Source organism: Bufo bufo, chromosome 1 (assembly GCF_905171765.1).
Source record: "Bufo bufo chromosome 1, aBufBuf1.1, whole genome shotgun sequence".
NCBI classification, from domain to species: domain Eukaryota; kingdom Metazoa; phylum Chordata; class Amphibia; order Anura; family Bufonidae; genus Bufo; species Bufo bufo.
The window spans coordinates 340,990,320-341,007,390 of NC_053389.1; the positions used below are offsets into that span (position 1 = coordinate 340,990,320).

Genomic DNA, 17,071 nt, shown 5'->3' on the forward strand with positions numbered 1-17,071 from the left:
GTGAAAGTAGCCTTATGCGGTTTCAGCACTGCTCCAGTGCTAGACCAGATGCGCATGCACGATGTTGCTACTGTACATTGTGATATCCTAATGCATGAGGTTACTACTGTACTATGGTAAAGCTTTTTAATGCTCCCCATTCTCATTGGTGAGAGTGGAGGCTCAGGAGAGAGACAGGTGATAATACTGCAGCCACTTCTGGGTTCTCCTGTGGAAGCAGAGGAGCCTGGCTGCTTTTATTGCGATTTCCATAGGGTGAAATCGGACATGTGAATGCAAGGTATTGGAGTGGATTCATGTTGGCAGGTACCCGGGCACAGAGGTTCAGTACATGGGCACACTGTCCTCCAAATAAGAAGTACGTCACTCGTGCTCCTGAGCATGGCTAGTGTGAGGTGATGGCGGGAGGAGGGATGCTACTAGTGACTGAAGTAAGTGACGGAGGGGAGCAGAAAGTGCCTGTGTGAGCCGAGGACAGCAGCAGCAGGTTACACCCCCTCCCTGGCTGGAGACTGACATAGGATTGAGTGCAAAGTAAGCCCCACAGCACCCACCCCCTTTCCCAGCAGAGCAGCCTGCAACCATTCATATCAGCATACACACGCACATAGAAATATGTATATGTGGAGAATGCCCTGCACGTCGAGGAAGTGTGCCGCCATTTCATGGGAGTTACTTTGTAGCCAGTCCTGAGAGGACTCCGTGTGCAATGAGCCTCTGCCGGACTTTCTCTGCCAGGCTCATGGTCTTCCCTGTCTTTTCCGTGGGATCCTCCCCTATTCTAACCTGAGCTCGTCTCCACAGCGAGGACACCGCAGCCCTAGCAAGGTAAGCGGCTGTAATGGAATGATGGTGGTGGTAGTGGTTGCCGAGCTGGAGGTGGGGGAATGTGCAGCATTAGGCATTGCGCATGTTGGGCAGTCATGTTTAAAGAGTAAGAGGGAGGGGACAGCTGCAAAGAGCAACTTTTAGGGAGCCTTCCATGGCGGAAGAAGTCTGTTAATGACTGCAGCACACGGGCGTCCTGCCCAGTCATCCTCCATGTCACTTCTCAGGGGGGTCTAATGGAAATGTACTGGCCTCAGGCTGCACGTTGAGGGAGAAGACTGTAGGGGGCGTGGCTGTTGTTTACCTTCTGAAACTCACGGCTCCCATCGGGCAGCTCTGGGGGCGTCTTCTCGCTGCTAATCCCCACCATCAGCAGCAGCAGCTCGCCGCGTAAACAGCGCCATCCTCCACCTCACCTGCTGCTGGCAACGGCTCCCACATGCATCATGTTTTAAAGGGGGACTCTGCTTCCCACTAACAAAAGTTACCTAGTTAATGCCTCACTGTTTTCAAGAGCTCTGCTTGCTGTGTTATTGTTTCCTGGTCATGTGATGGCACCTGTGTGACAGTGACTTTGCTCTTGGCACACTTCAGCTCCTGTATGTGTTGGGCCTGTAGAATTGGGGTGAGGTGAGCAGTGCCTTCTTCTATATAGTTTCTGCATCACTAGTGAGTCGTGTCATCTCTACAGAGCGCCCCCTGCTGGAGCCCCGGCTTCTCCATGTCAGTCTCTACCTGCATCTGCATCACTGATACATCCAGGCAGGTGCTAGGACTTCATACACTTTTCTAGCTCTTTGCAGTAATGACCACTCTGTATCTCTCTTTGGTTGACGACCTCTGTGAGGACAGTCTCCATTTTGGTGGGTCGCATATCATAGAGTAATTTGTAGGTAGCAGTTGATTTTGCTCCCTGGCTGGTACACAGCACAGTGTGCAGCCAATAGCAGCGCTCCTGGCATTCAGCAGGGCTGGAGGGGTGAGAGAAAGCAGTAGTGATTGGTGGAGAGGACTTTGCTTGACTATTGGTTGCACGTGAAGGGGAAGCTAACAGCTTATATCACATCACAGGAGCTGCTGGGAGCTTCCATCTCGGCTCCTAGAAAGTTACTCAGTGCTGTCCTCAGTCACACTGCATATCTAGTGTTTGGTGGTACACATGGGGTACATTGTCCATAGGTGTCAGCGTTAAAGAGGTATTCCCGTCTTGTAAATTCATCCTCACCTGCTGCGTAGCTGTTCACTTCCTGGTTTTCTGCTTCTAAGGCTGGGCGGGGCTTAGGCAGTTTGAGTGACGGCTGGCCACACCCCCTTATGACATCACACTGAGCACTGAGTTCTTACGTGCGCGTTCATGTGGAGAGTATGACTCCTCAGTCTGGCAGCCTGCAGTGTCTGTGAGGGGACTGGTCACTCAGAGAGCCATGGGAAGTGAGCGCAGTGCACAGGAACATGTGGCTGTGATGCACAGGTTTAGGCTACTTTCACATCTGCGTTAGGTGCGGACCCGTCTGGTATCTGCACAGATGGATCCGCACCTATAATGCAAACGCTTGTATCCGTTCAGAACGGATCCGTTTGCATTACCATGATAATGCAAACGGATCCGTTTTTACTTACACTGAAAGTCAATGGGAGGCGGATCCGTTTTCAATTGCACCATATTGTGTCAGTGAAAACTGATCCGTCCCTATTGACTTACATTGTGTGTCAGGACGGATCCGTTTGGCTCCGCATCGTCAGGCGGACATCAAAACACTGCAAGCAGCATTTTGGTGTCTGTCTTCAGAGCGGAACGGAGCCAAACTGATGCATTCTGAACCGATCCTTATCCATTCAGAATGCATTGGGGCTAAACTGATCCGTTTTGGGCCGCTTGTGAGAGCCTTGAAACGGATCTCACAGGCGGACCCAGAAATGCCAGTGTGAAAGTAGCCTTACAAACCCATTCTGTGCATCAAAAACTATAATTCCATATTATACATTAGCTCAAAAGCTTGTCAGCTAGTAAATGTATAATCTGTGCTTTTGTCTCCAATAAAGCTTGACCAACCCCCACCCACCAGCACTGATGCAGATTTGTTTCCATTACAGCTGTACTCCAGTTGTGTATAAACCTTACACTATGTATCTTTATAGATGCACATACAGCTCAGCTACATGTGTCTACTCCAATCCCCAAACATTACTTTGGCTGAATGGCTTCCTATACAGCTCTGCTACATCTTTATTCTACTCCTCCACTAGCACTGTGTCTGAAAAGCTTCATATACAGCTCTGCTACATCTGTCTGTTTATCTCTTCAACCAGCACTGTGGCTGAACAGTCTCATATACAGCTCTGCTACATCAGTTTCTCTCTTCCACCAGCATTGATGCTGACCCGCCACATATACAGCTCTGCTACATCTGTCTATTTCCTTCCTCATTAGAACTGTGGCTGAACAGCAGCATATTCAGCTCTACTACATCTGATTCTCTCTTCCACCAGCATCGATGCTGACCCGCCACATATACAGCTATGCTACATCTGTCTATTCCCTTCCCCATTAGAACTGTGGTTGAACAGCAGCATATTCAGCTCTGCTACATCTGTTTCTCTCTTCCACCATCATTGATGCTGATCCGCCACATATACAGCGCTGCTACATTTTTCTCATCCCTTCCCCATTAGAACTGTGTCTGAACAGCAGCTTATTCAGCACTGCTACATCTGATTCTCTCTTCCACCAGCATTGATGCTGACCCGCCACATATACAGGTCTGCTACATCTGTCTATTTCCTTCCTCATTAGTACTGTGGCTGAACAGCAGCATATTCAGCTCTGCTACATCAGTTTCTCTCTTCCACCAGCATTGATGTTGACCCGCCACATATACAGCTCTGCTACATCTGTCTATTCCCTTCCTCATTAGAACTGTGGCTGAACAGCAGCATATTCAGCTCTACTACATCTGATTCTCTCTTCCACCAGCATCGATGCTGACCCGCCACATATACAGCTATGCTACATCTGTCTATTCCCTTCCCCATTAGAACTGTGGTTGAACAGCAGCATATTCAGCTCTGCTACATCTGTTTCTCTCTTCCACCAGCATTGATGCTGACCCGCCACATATACATCTCTGTTACATCTGTGTATTCCCTTCCCCATTAGAACTGTGGCTGAACAGCAGCTTATTCAGCACTGCTGCATCTGATTCTCACTTCCACCAGCATTGATGTTGACCCGCCACATATACAGCTCTGCTACATCTGTCTATTTTCCTCCACACCAGTCATATGGCTTTGTAAGTCCTGCTGGATGTCATAGAGTGAAACCTACCAACTCATACTAGTAAAGTAGCTTGTTACATAAGAATAGACAGTGCTGCTGCATTTTCAGAGAGAGACGTAGCTCCTTATTTTAGTTATTGGAGTATTTGTGTGTTTCTGTATACTATTTACAGCAGTGCTGTATTTGCAGCTAGGTCTAGAGTCTCTAGACCACCAAATTGCTGGTGTGGGAGGTGAATAGACCAATGTAGTAGTGTAGTATATGAAGCGGTTCAGTCACATTGCAGGTGGATAACAAGAGAAGACAGATGTAGCAGAGCTATATATGAGATGAGTTGGCCACCAAACTTGTGGGGGAGGAGAAGACAAACAAGTATTAGTGATGACCACAGTGCTTTTGGGGGAGGAGGGGTGGAAGACATTTATAAAAATTGTATTTCCAGCCAGTCAGTCTCACTACTGATGCTAGAGTGTACTTTCTTCCATCAAGATACATAGCTAGTACTGGAAATACAGCTGTATAGCATCTGCCATAGTAATAATTATTCTATTTAGCATAGCTTCTACTCCACCAAGAGGCGTGAACATCCTTGAACAATCAGTATTCTAATAAATATATATATATATATATATATATATATACACATTTAGTTTGTTTTTATAATACACATTATAAATTATGAATGGTTTCAGAATTAAAAATGTTTATTTTGAAAATAAAAGTTTGTAATTAGAATATTTTTTTATTTTTAAGGCACCTTATAATACTGTCACCTGGATTTTGTGTATGGAGCTGAGGACATGGGTTGCTAGATGGCCGCTAGCACATCCGCAATACCCAGTCCCCATAGCTCTGTGTGCTTTTATTGTGTAAAAAAAACGGTTTGATCCGTATGCAAACTAACCTGAGATGAGTCCAGCGTGAAGGAGCCCAGCACCGCCCCACATCCTCAGAATCTCCTCCTTGCTCCCCGACGTCAGAAAGCCAGAGCGCTGTAATCTCAGGATGCGCAATCACAGTTCGTTCCCTGAGGCTGATGCCAGCACAGGGAAGGAACACTATGACGATACTGCACATGCGCTGATCCCATATAAGTGAATGAGAGCATACTGCGCACGCGCGTCCCACGGTACCATTCATTTATATGGGGCCTACGGAAATAGCCAAGTCAGTGATCTATTTTTGTTTTCCCCATAAAAAGGAATGGAGGGCGGTTGCGCATGTGCATTACGACCTCCGTTCATTTCAAAGCACCATTCTCATTGTAGATGCGGGTCCCAGCGGTGAGACCCGTAACTATGAGACAATGATGACATATCATAGAGCTATGCCCCCATTGTCTGAGATGGCAATACCCCTTTAACCAATTGCTAATTGTTCACATAGGTTGGAACGATCAGCCATCGTGGGGATATATCTTACAGATATTTTCCTCCAGTGTCTTCTATTGGAATATCCATGTAACCAGAGTATGTGGTGTAACAGGGGCCACATAGTGGGTATCAATACCAATAAGTTGCATATTTGATTTTCTCTTTATAAAAAGCCTTTCACACATGTTGGTACATCTCATGACATCAAAAAATATCCAATACAGAAACAAAAATTTAGTTTTAATAAATAACTTTACTGTAAACATTATTAACATGTATATGTCGCAGGGAAATGATGAAAATGGAGATTCGATCAAATCCCTAAGGGCTCATGCACACGACAGTATTTTGCATTCAGTATACTGGCCGTTTTTTTGGTTCAGTATGCAGTACATATACTGAACCATTCATTTCAATGGTTCAGCAAAAAAAAACTGGCGTCTCCGTGTGCATTCTGTTTCAGTATTTCCGTACCGTGAAAAGATAGATCATGTCCTATACTTGTCCGCAAATCACGGTGCTTGGCTCCATTCAAGTCAATGGGTCCGCAAAAAAAATGGAACACATAGGGAAATGCATCCGTATGTCTTCCGTATCCGTTCCGTTTTTGTGGAACCATCTATTGAAAATGTTATGCCCAGCCCAATTTTTTCTATGTAATTACTGGGCATAACATTTTCAATAGATGGTTCCGCAAAAACGGAACGGATACGGAAGACATATGGATGCATTTCCGTATGTGTTCCATTTTTTTTGCGGACCTATTAACTTGAATGGAGCCACGGAACGTGATTTGCGGGCAATAATAGGACATGTTCTATCTTTCAACGGAACGGAAATATGGAAACAGAATGCGTACGGAGTACATTCCGTTTTTTTTGCGGAACCATTGAAATGAATGGTTCCGTATACGGAATGCAAAAAACGGCCTGCAAAATGAAAAAAAAAAATTGTAGTGTGAAAGAGGCCTAACTGTTTTTGTAAAAAGATTAATATTTTTGATAATATAATAATATGAAATAATATTGTTTAGATATTAAAAGTATTTATTTAGTAAACCATGCATTAATAAATGTAGAATATGTAATACAACAATAGTCATTGAAACACAAATTATTAAAGGAAACCTGTCACCAGGATTTTGTGCATAGAGCTGGGGACATGGGCTGCTAGATGGCCGCTAGCACATCTGCAATACCCAGTCCCCATAGCTCTCCGAGCTTTTATTGTGTTATAAAACCGTTTTGATCAATATGCAAATGAACCTGATATGAGTCCTGTATTCGGAGATGAGTCAAGCGGAAAGGAGCCCAGCACCGCCCCGCGTCCTCCGAATCTCCTCCTTGCTGGCTGACGTAACAGAGCTGGAGCGCCAAAATCTCGCGATGCGCGAGCTAGCGCATGCGTAGTTCGTTCCCTGTGCTGATGCCAGCACAGAGAATGAACATGATGCCGGCACTGCGCATGCGCTAGCTCGCGCGTCGCGAGATTTCGGCGCTCCAGCTCTGTGACGTCAGCCAGCAAGGAGGAGATTCGGAGGACGCGGGGCGGTGCTGGGCTCCTTTCCGCTGGACCCATCTCCGGACACAGGACACATATCAGGTTCATTTGCATATTGATCAAAACGGTTTTTTAACACAATAAAAGCGCAGAGAGCTATGGGGACTGGGTATTGCAGATGAGCTAGCGGCCATCTAGCAGCCCATGTCCCCAGCTCTATGCACAAAATCCTGGTGACAGGTTCCCTTTAAAGAAAGTAAGTGATTTGATCACCAAATCCCTTAACTGTTTTAGTGAAAAGTTTAATATTTTTGATAACATAATAATAATATGAAATAATATTGTAAGAAATAGGTATTTCAGCTGATATTTTTAAAAACAAAATATTTTTAGTGAAATTTTAAACATTTTTAGTGAATGTAATTAATAAATAATAATGTTCATTCATTTTTATTAAAACACGTTGTTGATTTATGGCATCTCGAGTTACAAAGTACGTAACTTTTTTTATAGGCACATCTTTTGTTTTACATTGTATTTTGGATTGTTCACAAGAACACTTCTTAAATCCTTGACCTCCAAAAAAGGATCATTTTCCTGCAATCTCACGCAGACTTAGGCTAAGTTCACACGAACGTGTGTGATCCGTGGCTGTATTGCGGCCCGCAAATCGCGGTCCGCAATACACGGCCACAGTTCCGTGTGAATTCCGCATCACGGATGCGGACCCATTCACTTCAATGGGTCCGCAAATCCGGAACGGCCGCACAGGACGGGACCCCTCGGAAGCACTACGGAGTGCCTCCGTGGGGTTACGTCCCGTACTTCCGTTCCGCTAAAAGATAGAACAAGTCCTATCTTTTAGCGGAACGGCCGGATCGCGGACCCATTAAAGTGAATGGGTCCGCGATCTGATGCGGCTGACCTACGGCCGGCGATCGTGCATTGCGGCCCGCTATTTGCGGGCCGCAGCACAGGCACGGGTCACACACGTTCGTGTGAACTCGGCCTTAAGGTTAGTTCGGGGAACTGTTTCGGTAAATGTTGTAGTAGCTATTTGAAGAGCGTCTCTAGGTAGCCAATCTTTCATAATTCCAACTGAGGTACCAATTTGGTATAAATTATTTTTTATATCTAATACGATCCCCACAATGTTATTTCCATCTAATGGGCCTCTATCTAACTTAGGTACATATACCAAAACTGTGAAATCCACTAACACATCTTTAAATTTCTTCAAAGAAACTTCTTTAATTTTTTAAGCTGATCTTTTCAGGTGTTTTGCAGCATTCAAATCTCCATTTTCATCATTTCCCTGCGATATATATTTAAATATAAACTTTAATTCTACAAGATAAGAAAGAATATTATTCAACATTTTTTTTTTTTTTTTTTTTTTTTTTACTTGCGTTACAAAAATTATTATTTTCTAAAGAGATGTCTTTGAACCAAGTCCTCTTTTGGTGGCCTTGCAATTGGTGCAATATTTTTTGGTAAAGTAGGCATGTTCGATTGCCATGTTGAATCTATTTTTCCTTCAGCAAAGTCAAGAATTCTAGATAGTATAGGCTGTAGAAATTCTTGAGAACGTGGTTCGTACAGGATTTTAACCACCCAGGCTTTTCGCGCCTTACTGTACTTGAATCTGTATTTCTTCTGTGGCTTCTCACCCTCTGTGTCGACAAATTCTTTTAAAACAGCCTGGACTCTGCCCACATTTAAATTGTGGTCCAAAACAGCTAGCGTGGTTCTAGCAACCATGGCATCATAATAAAAATGTACCCTTTTTGGCCGATACTTGAGTACACTCGAATGAAAAACCTCCAATTCACCGGTGTGGCAAAAAAAACTAAGATGTTGAATGTCCTTCAGAAGTGACTGATTAATAATAATACTTTTTAGTTTACCATATGCTGTTGAGTCGTCGGTGAGCCACTTTGTATCCTTTATCCCGGTTTCATGATGGCACCTTGAGTACTTATTGTCAGATTCCCATTTGTGAATATTTAGTACGTGTTGTAAAATGGACTTCCATCTGGCTATCAATTCAGCTGGGTCTGCATCACAGTTTCTTGAGCACCACCAAAGATGATTTTTAATTGATGGTATCCATGGTGACAGTGATGCACAATGTTTTGTTTTGGAAGCAGTTAGTAGCTTCTGTCCAACCGACTTGGCCAGATGCCATACATCGAATTGATGCCTGATAGGGGGATATTCTTCTCTTATTAGTTTGCGTATGCCTACATGACGATCTGTTGCCACTATTCGCACATTGACATCGCTAGCAATAACTCGGTCTATAGTTTCTTTGAACACTTTTTTTCTCCAGGCTTACAGAATTTGCCGGTGGAATAATCTGTTGTACACTGAAGTCCACTATTTGGTAAGCTCGGTCTCCATCATTGTATAAATACAATATTTTGCAGAAAATCCGGGGCTGTCGGATTGACTGTCCCCTGCCAAGCATACCGGTCTCCTTCCCAGTGTGGATATTATTTCAGCACAATCTTTTTTCCACTCATCGGGAATATATACTTTGGCTGGTTCCGGTAATGTGTCGACTGTGATATCATCGACATATTGATCAGCTGAAAGAAATGTTTTATTTTTTTGAAATGGCTACCGAACAATAGCACTGGACAATATAAGGTTGCCAGCCGCAATTCGATTTACTCTCGGCTGGCTGGTCCACAGTTGTTGAATGTGTCCACGTACACGTTGGATCGGCAATTAACCTGGATGTAAAATCTCTGATCGTCATATGAGTAAGTTTTGAGCCACAGGTTTTTCGGTATTGGCATGGAATCATAGAGACCAAACTTTCAAGGCAACTTTGAAAACAATACATTTTTATCTGAAACAGGGTCTTTTAGATCGCCACCGATAATATCCATTTGATCAGGATCTGTTGTTACTTCATCTTCATCAGCTTAATTTTCTCCACTCACTGTCTCTTCTGAAATATGCGCTGAAGGGGTAGCAGAACGCGAGTCCGAACTCAGGAATGATTCAGAGGTCGATTGGCTTTCTTCCGCTGTCCCATTATTTGTATCTGACGACTCCTTAGTATTGTCAAGATTTTTGGGAAAATGCTGGGGTGCCTGTTCAATCCATTTTCGGACTATTCCACGATCTTTTGGAAAAACATGCATTATAATATTTTTTCTTTTCTCCCTCCAGGTGTGTGTACAACCTTTTATTATGCACAAGAGCATGTTTTAAATTTTAAATTTAGTTATCTATAATATAAATAGACCAAAAAAAGTAAAAGTGATTATTATTTAAAAAATAACTTTTCAAACAAATTCACTATATAAATAGGTATGTCAATTTCAAATAATGAAGGCATATTGATCGCATATACACCCACTAGACCATAGATAAAAAAATTTTTTTTTAAATATGTAACCACGCATCCATCTGGTAAAAAGGCACAAGTAAAGTCATAAAGAGCTGACTTAGGCTACTTTCACACCTGCGTTAGGTGCGGATCCGTCTGGTATCTGCACAGACGGATCCGCACCTATAATGCAAACGCTTAGATCCGTTCAGAACGGATCCGTTTGCATTAGCATGAACAAAAAAAAATAATAATTTTTTTTTGTTCATGATAATGCAAACGGATCCGTTTTGACTCTACATTGAAAGTCAATGGGGGACGGATCCGTTTGAAAATTGAGCCATTTAGTGTCCTCTTCAATCGGATCCGTCCCCCTTGACTTACATTGTAAGTCTGGACGGATCTGTTTGCCTCCGCACGGCCAGGCGGACACCCGAACGCTGCAAGCTGCGTTCAGGTGTCCGCCAGCGGAGCGGAGGACAAACGGTGCCAGACTGATGCATTCTGGACGGATCCGTTCGGGGCCACTTGTGAGAGCCTTCAAACGGAACTCGCAAGCGGAGCCCCGAACGCTAGTGTGAAAGTAGCCTTATCTGACGAAGCCGCCCTCCGTTCACGAAAGTGCGTACATTGAAAATAAGCAAGCTATATAAGTGGGCTGCACTGAAGTACATGGGGGTGCCATCCGCACAAGCTATCAGAAGCACACAGATCATCCAACTGGGTCAGATCCCATAAAAATATTTGTAATAATAAGGCTACATGCAAACTATTATTTTTATTTTTTTTCCGTGTCCGTTATTTTTTATTTTGCGTATAGGATGTGAACCCATTCATTTCAATGGTTCCGGTAAAAATGTAGCAAACCGTGTGCTGTCCACATCAGTATGTCCGTTTTGTATCCCAAAAACAAAAAAGGACATGTACTTTTCTTGTCAGTTTTAGGCATTGTTACAATGGATTAAAAAAAAAAATTAAGGATGGCATACGGATGTTAGCCTTTTTTTTTTTTTGTGGATTAGCAATTTACAGACCTCAAGCCTAAGGTTACATGCACAAGACTGTTCTTTTTTTGTCCCCATCTGAGCTGCAGATTTTGCCACTTGGATGGGTACCCATTCACTTCATTGTAGCCACGAAAGATGCAGACAACACTCCGTATGCTGTCCGCATCTGTTGCTCCGTTACGAGGTCCGCATAAAGAATCTAATCTCTCCTATTCTTGCCCATTTTGTGTACAAAAATAGCAAGTTATAAGGGGTTGTGTTTCTGACCGTGCCTAGACCCAGAAATTTTTTTCACTACGGACTTAGGCCTCGTTTACATCACCGTTTCATGCAGGACTTTCGTCTCCGCTCAAAAATCATGTTCTGAGTGGACACCGAACTGACCCCATTATAGTCCATGGGGTATTTAGGCTCCGTTACGCTCAGTTAGGTCTCTGTTATTTGCAGAATCCGTCCTTTCAGTTTTCCTGCTGCTCAACGGAGCCAGAGAACGGAAAGGAGAAACTGTGATGTGAACGAGGTCTTATCAAGTTGAATGGGTATGGATTTGTCTGAGGCAGCCGCACGGATGTTGCCCGTGCATTGGGGACCGAAATTGCGCTCCCCAATGCACGGAACGGTCGACACACGTTAGTCTGCATAAAACATGATACTGATTGTCTGTATTTATGTCAACTATTTGAAAGGTCAATAGTATCAATTATGCTTCCTGCACACGACCTTGCGCGCCCCATGGCCGTCCTGCAGCCCGCAAATTGCGACCCGCAATGCACAAACACCGACCATGGGGCAGCTTCAGCGTCTTGAGGAACAATTTACTTTAATGGGTCCCGAAGCCGCCAATTCGGCAAAAACTTTGGAAATGTAATTTTGTTTTGCAGAATAGAAGTAGTGCTTCCATACAGTTCCATTCTATGCTTCCGTTATGCATCATTCCGCATCTCTGGAATTGCGGAACCATTGAAGTGAATTGTTCCACATACGTAATGCGTAATGCCACTAAACGATGCCCGGATATTGTGGGTCCGCAATAATGCCACGGAGGCAACCGGAGTAATTATTTCTGCAACTGATGTCAGTTAGTGGACTGGTTTCACAGCCATCTTGATCCAGTATATATATAAAAAAAAAAAAGGGGGTAACTATTTATTATATTATCAATATTCATTGAATTAAAACATAAAACATATCATTATGTTCATTACATTCATACAATCTACATTACACTCCATCAGTGATGGCCAGTTCGCCGTGTTCGGCCACGAACACATGTGAGCTGCCATCTTAACTCACAAGTCCGGCGATGCACAGGTAAGTCCTGAAATGAAATGCGGTCTCCGGGTGCAGGCAGTTTCTAGAACAGCCGGATGAAGGCCCTTGGCGGCTGTTCTCGGAACTGCCTGCTCCCAGTGACCGCATTTCACTTCAGACCGGCTCGCGCACAGGCACAGGTAAGTACTTACCTGTGAATCGCCGGACTTGTGAGTCAAGATGGCAGCTCGAATGTGTTCGCGGGCGAACACGGCGAACTGGCCATCACTGCACTCCATAGAATTATCCCTAGCGTCAATTCATTCCATAGTGTAACCCCCCCTAGTGTCACTACATTCCATAGAATGTAGAATAGCGTCCCTTCATTCAATATTTCCAACCCCCCAGCATCACTCCATTACATATAATTGTCCCCAGAGTCCATTCAGACAATTGAATTGTCCCAAGTGTCTATTTCACTGCATATTGTGCTCCCTAGCGTGCATTTCACTGCATAATGTTCTCCAACAGTGGCCATTACACTCCATATTGGTGTCCCAATTTTTCCCTGCAATCCATATTTGTGTCCCCTGTGGCCCTCCAATTCATAATGTGCTACCCTCTGTGTTTCTGAATTCCATAAAAGCGTCCCCTTTGTTCCCTCCACTCCACATTGGTGTCCCAATTTGTCCATGCAATCCATATTTTCGTTCCCTGGACCCCTCCAATTCATAATGTTCTCCCCTCTGTGTTTCTGAATTCCATAAAAGCGTCCCCTTTGTTCCCTCCACTCCATACTGGTGTCACATTTTGTCCTTGCAATCCATAATGGCGTCTCCTGTGCCCCTCAAATTCATAATGTCCTCCCCTCTGTGTTTCTAAATTCCATAAAAGCATCCCCTTTGGTCCCTCCACTCCATATTGATGTCCCAATTTGTCCATGCAATCGATATTTTTGTCCCCTGGGCCCCTCCTATTCAAAATGTCCTCCCCTCTGTGTCCCTCCATTACATAAATGCTTCCCCTTTGGTCCCTCCACTCCATATTGATGTCCCAATTTGTCCATGCAATCGATATTTTCGTCCCCTGGGCCCCTCCTATTCAAAATGTCCTCCCCTCTGTGTCCCTCCATTACATATATGCTTCCTCTTTGGTCCCTCCACTCCATATTGATGTCCAAATTTGTTCCTTGAATCCATAAAGGCGTCCCCTATGCCCCTCCTATTCAAAATTTCCTCCCCTCTGTGTCCCTCCATTATATAAATGTGTACCCTTTGTTCTATACAAAAGAATAAGTCTTACCCCATTCCATACTGCAGTTCCTCCTGATTTCAGAAGGAAGCCCTTTATATTCCAAAATCGTTAGTGGATTTGGTGGTGCATGTAAAAGTTATACTCACCTCTTATGAAATAGTCTCCCGGTCCTCCGATCTCTCTCAAGCTCGTCCGCACTCTCCACTTCCTTGCCCGATTTGTTTGGGCGGCCGCGCATGCGCTGAACTATATTCTTTTGTGCTGCGTTTACTATGGAGCCGTGCATGCGCGGCTCTATTTTAGACGCGACTCAAAGGAATATAGAATCTGCGCATGCGCGGCCGCAGTTTTTTTTTAGCAGTTTTTATGATTGTCAGTTTTTCCTCAACTAGTGTGTGGACTAGCTTCTGCGATGTCTCCTATACACGACACACTCATAGAAGATATCTGCTCTCCTGTCTCTCTCGAACAGCCCCTCAGAAGCTGAAGCTGCAACATGGAGAACATTTATACAGCAGTCCAGAGCAGTGTAGTTGTGAATCCATCCCTTGAGTGAACTTTCACCAGCGTCTCTGTAGTCACTCTCCCTGAACCTGCTTCCCCCTCCTACTACACCTCCCTAATTCCTAGACTTCTATGGGCAGCAGCTGTAACCTCACCTGTCCATGAGCTGATTATCTCTCAAAACTGATTTTAGCTGTGAAGTAAGGTTGTTACCCTAAACTATTTACGTAGATGTTTGAATTCATATGCCAATCACACATGGATACCTACAGGTGTATCTTGGCATGAAAGATTCAGAGCCGCATCAATAAGCTCCAGTCAACAACTTTATTAGTCTTGACATCCAAAAGTCTTAGATCGCACGGTAAATGAATCTATGCCTCCTTATAAGGTTTGATTAAATAGAACCTTTCATGGGAATTGTCTAGTTTAATTAAATACCTTTCCTTGCGGGGTACCCTCCGCTAATGCCTCTTGTATGCCCTGCTGTGCCCACCTGCAGTTTTCCCGCTGAGTATGTTAATCCTGAGCATCGGTACATGGAGGAGGAGACGCCAGGGTTTCTCAGTAGGCATCTCCTTCTCCCTGGCTGTGCCGCAGTCCAATCACAGCGAAGAGCGTCACAGCCAGGGAGAAAAAACAGCTCACCTTCTCTCTGGCTGTGACTCTCTCTGCTGTGATTGGAAAGGTATTTAATTAAACTAGAAAATTCCCATGAAAGGTCCTCTTTAAGCATGCATTTCAAGACAGTACATATAACATTACAATAACCCCAACATGAAATAAACTAAACTAACTAAAACATATACTGTACATGTGCACAATCCGATAAATCAAGAAATATGATCATATCTACCATCCAGCGGCCTTTTCTTGCACCGCTATGTGATGTTCCTTCTCCTGCTCTTGCTTCTTCTCCCCAACTATCTCTCTACTCACTGGACTCTTTTTATACACATTTTGGCCGTTGGCTATAATTTGGCCTGCTCTGATTGGTCATATCATGGGTACTTGTATATTTGTGATGGATTGTGTTGGTATACAGTCAGGTCCATAAACATTGGGACATCGACACAATTCTAACATTTTTGACTCTATACACCACCACAATGGATTTGAAATGAAACGAACAAGATGTGCTTTAACTGCAGACTGTCAGCTTTAATTTGAGGGTATTTACATCTAAATCAGGTGAACGGGGTAGGAATTACAACAGTTTGCATATGTGCCTCCCACTTGTTAAGGGACCAAAAGTAATAGGACAATTGGCTTCTCAGTGTGTGTTGTTCCCTCATTATCCCAATTACAATGAGCAGCTAAAAGGTCCAGAGTTCATTTCAAGTGTGCTATTTGCATTTGGAATCTGTTGCTGTCAACTCTCAAGATGAGATCCAAAGAGCTGTTACTATCAGTGAAGCAATCCATCATTAGGCTGAAAAAACAAAACAAACCCATCAGAGAGATAGCAAAAACATTAGGCGTGGCCAAAACAACTGTTTGGAACATTCTTAAAAAGAAGGAACGCATCGGTGAGCTCAGCAACACCAAAAGACCCGGAAGACCACGGAAAAAAACTGTGGTGGATGAATGAAGAATTCTTTCCCTGGTGAAGAAAACACCCTTCACAACAGTTGGCCAGATCAAGAACACTCTCCAGGAGGTAGGTGTATGTGTGTCAAAGTCAACAATCAAGAGAAGACTTCACCAGAGTGAATACAGAAGCTTCACCACAAGATGTAAACCATTGGTGAGCCTCAAAAACAGGAAGGCCAGATTAGAGTTTGGCAAACGACATTTAAAAAAGCCTTCCCAGTTCTGGAACATCATCCTATGGACAGATGAGACCAAGATCAACTTGTACCAGAGTGATGGGAAGAGAAGAGTATGGAGAATTATAGGAACTGCTCATGATCCTAAGCATACCACCTCATCAGTTAAGCATGGTGGTGGTAGTGTCATGGCGTGGGCATGTATGGCTGCCAATGGAACTGGTTCTCTTGTATTTATTGATGATGTGACTGCTGACAAAAGCAGCAGGATGAATTCTGAAGTGTTTCAGGCAATATTATCTGCTCATATTCAGCCAAATGCTTCAGAACTCATTGGACGGCGGTTCACAGTGCAGATGGACAATGACCCAAAGCATACTGCAAAAGCAATCAAAGATTTTTTTAAGGGAAAGAAGTGGAATGTTATGCAATGACCAAGTCAATTACCTGACCTGAATCCGATTGAGCATGCATTTCATTTGCTGAAGACACAACTGAAGGGAAAATGCCCCAAGAACAAGCAGGAACTGAAGACCGTTGCAGTAGAGGCTTGGCAGAGCATCACCAGGGATGAAACCCAGCGTCTGGTGATGTCTATGCGTTCCAGACTTCAGGCTGTAATTGACAGCAAAGGATTTGCAACCAAGTATTAAAAAGTGAAAGTTTGATTTATGATTATTATTCTGTCCCATTACTTTTGGTCCCTTAACAAGTGGGAGGCACATATGCAAATTGTTGTAATTCCTACACCGTTCACCTGATTTGGATGGAAATACCCTCAAATTAAAGCTGACAGTCTGCAGTTAAAGCACATCTTGTTTGTTTCATTTCAAATCCATTGTGGTGGTGTATAGAGCCAAAAATGTTAGAATTGTGTCGATGTCCCAATATTTATGGACCTGACTGTATATCCAAATAAGGCAGGTTGGATTATGACATCATTCTTTACTGACATTTATGACTTG

At 43.8% G+C, this 17,071-nt stretch overlaps 1 protein-coding gene across 2 annotated transcripts in view; it reads left to right on the forward strand.

Annotated features, from left to right (window-relative positions):
* The first annotated feature begins 339 nt into the window (after nucleotides 1-339).
* Nucleotides 340-17,071, forward strand: part of JADE2 (jade family PHD finger 2) — a 398,257-nt gene continuing 381,525 nt past the window's right edge. For both annotated transcript variants that reach the window (XM_040442544.1, XM_040442555.1), the window contains exon 1: nucleotides 340-828. The gene's annotated coding sequence lies outside the window, so the exon portion shown is untranslated. The remainder of the gene's footprint in view (nucleotides 829-17,071) is intronic.